Source organism: Charadrius vociferus, unplaced genomic scaffold, assembly GCF_000708025.1.
Source record: "Charadrius vociferus isolate BGI_N301 unplaced genomic scaffold, ASM70802v2 scaffold162, whole genome shotgun sequence".
NCBI classification, from domain to species: Eukaryota; Metazoa; Chordata; class Aves; order Charadriiformes; family Charadriidae; genus Charadrius; species Charadrius vociferus.
This window is the reverse complement of record NW_009647236.1, coordinates 1,265,136-1,267,902: the sequence shown is the minus strand read 5'-3', so window position 1 is coordinate 1,267,902 and position 2,767 is coordinate 1,265,136.

Here is a 2,767-nt window from a genome sequence, read left to right as displayed (position 1 = left end):
ACCTCTGAACAGGTTTTCAAAGTGCAAGGCAGCCAGATGGGGTTGCAAGTTGTGAAAGACCAACGTAAAGTTTCAGACATTCCTGGACCATTTCAAAACGTGTTTCGACGAGCCCAGTCACATGGGGTTTTTTGCAAGGCCTTTTATGATTACATCTCTCAGTAGAAGACTCAGGGCTGCTTTAAAGAAAGAAAGAAAGAAAAACAAACAAAAAGATGCAATTTAACTCCAAGTATCTGAAGAGAGTAACTAAGGTACCCAGCTTTGGGAAACACACTGCAGTGTTTATTTGAAGATAAAAACGACTGCTGCAAACCACTGGGGTCTGATTTAGATTAGAAAGGGTGTTTGCTTATATAAATGCAAGGGATGTTTTAAAATCTTCCAGCAAGTCTCTTTCAGCAGCACTACACACAACAGAAACAAAGCGCCAGGTCAGCCAGTGCTTTCACCAGCACTGTCCGCCTGCGGGGAGATTTTAGGAGCAGGGGGGTTGAGTTCAGGGAGCCCCCCCCGGGCCCTCCGACCGAGAGCAGGGCAATGCATGGGGAAACAGAGCACTGTCCTGAGCCGCTCAGAGAGATCCTCTGCCAAGGAGGTACGAGAGTTGCAGTGACCTGTTTGCCTGATGCAAAGGATGTTCTGCAAAGACCAGACTTCCCCCATCTCCAAAAAAATACCCAGTGTGTTCGAAGCAGAGGGGAAAAACAACATCCCTTACTTCTAGCATCCAGCTCTGCATCCACACTCCTCCCGTTCCCATGACCTGCCAGCTTGGTGAAGATTCATTCAGGGTCATCCTGCTCACAAGCAGAATCCATTAAGTCATCTACACCAACCGTGTGGCTGTTGTTCCTGAGGAACAACAGGGCTGCCCTCCCCAGAGTTAATGAAACAGCATTTGCAAAGCAAGGCTTTGGAGAGCAACCAAATAAAGTTGCCTGGCACAAAGGACAACGTTTGCTCAATATTACACATATTTGTTTTAAAGTCACTTTTCCTATGGATTCCAGGACCTGCAGGAATTACAGAAAAACATTTTTCCACACTGGCATTTTCCTTTCCTATCCATTTTCAAAGTCCTAAGGCTGAAATTTACTCTTTCAGGGACAACCCCCAAACAAAACAATCCTGAGCCTTTCATACAGGTCCTTTCACCAGCAGTAAATGTGTGTGTCCTTGCTGATGTAAAGGCAGACATACTGCCCTGCTGGGCTCCAGCTTGTGACCCCCTGCCCCCACCCAAACTATCATCCAGACGAAGGGTTTGTTTGCCCTTCCAACTTACCAGTTCATCAGCGTTCCTGTCACAGCAGCCGCAAGGACCTCCTAATATTCCTGGTCTGGCATGTTCCCTTACACAAGCATGACTGGTGAAATCATTCGTTTGCCAACACACCAGCAATAATCCCCGGAGATGTGTAAACTGCAGCCAGCCTTGCGGGGCTTTGACACTCTGATCAAAGTGTCATATTTAGGATAAACATACAACTTGCTAATCAATACTGAACTCGGGTCCTGCTTTTTTTCACAAGGTCAAGAATGGGCTACAGACAGGGCATTTGGACAACAGTCTGAAGATGCGTTAATCCTTTGCCGGTCTGATAGCAAGCTTTGAGCTGCCACCAGTAAGTCCCAGGCCAGGACAAAAAGAAGGGTCCTGGGTGACCAGTCCTTGAACTGGGACCAGATGAGCTGCACCCTCACCTCACCACAAAAGACCAGTTAGAAGCAGGACTTGGGCTCTGCTATGGATTACCTTCCCCTCCATCCTAAAAGGACCTCAGCTGCTGTTAAATGTCCTTGTCAAAATTCTCCACTTGGCTGACTGGTGAGAGAGGAGACCACAGCAAACTGTAGTACAAAAACACATACTCTCAGCCCTCCTCCAATATGTCACCATAGAACAGTGGCTATTGGAAAGGGAAGGGACGCTCAGACACAGCATGCCATCTCCAGAGTGTGACTAAGGGTGCAGATGGCTCTGGCCTTCTTCAATGGAGCACTAGCTTTCTTCCAGTATTTTTTTTTAAAATGGTTGGTAACTGCAACTCACAACCTTAGTGCAGAGGAAAAGGTGCACACATTCAGCTCTAGCTGTCTTGATCACCTAAGGCAGCCCATCTGAGTGGGAAACTTAGAGCTCTACTTTATGAAGAGCACTTCCAAAGCATTGACATAATGCTCCCATTTAGAACTGTGCAATTCTACATGAGCCTAAAATGTCGATTTGACATGCTCAGCATCTGCTTCAGGCATCGGTGTAACTCATGTTTCATTTACACTCTTCTCATTGCATTAGTGCTAAAGCAGAGAAGGAAGTTTGAAAGCCAAGATTTGCTCCTTGAGATTAGAAGATGGGCAACTAATGTCAAGAAGGCACTGGACATCTGGAGAGACTTCTGCACTAGGAGGAGACTACAGCACCAGAGGCAGAGAGATTATGGACTCCGTCCTCAGAGGTTTCTAAGACTCAGCTAAGCAAACCCACAGCGACCTGAACTAGTGCTGGCAAGCCCTGCTTAAATGAAGAGGTTGGACAAGAGACCACCAGACATTCCTTTGAACCAGCACTTCTATGGTTTTGTTTCTAAATGTAAGAAAGGCATTAAGAGGGCACAGAAAAGGGTATCTTTGTATTAGTTAACAAAATGAGGCAAGAATATTCTCAGCCTGGTTATTACAGGCAAGGTCACTGCATTCCTCGGTATTTTATGTTATATGAAATGGGGCTGCTGCATAATTTGAGAGGTTTTTCATTACATAT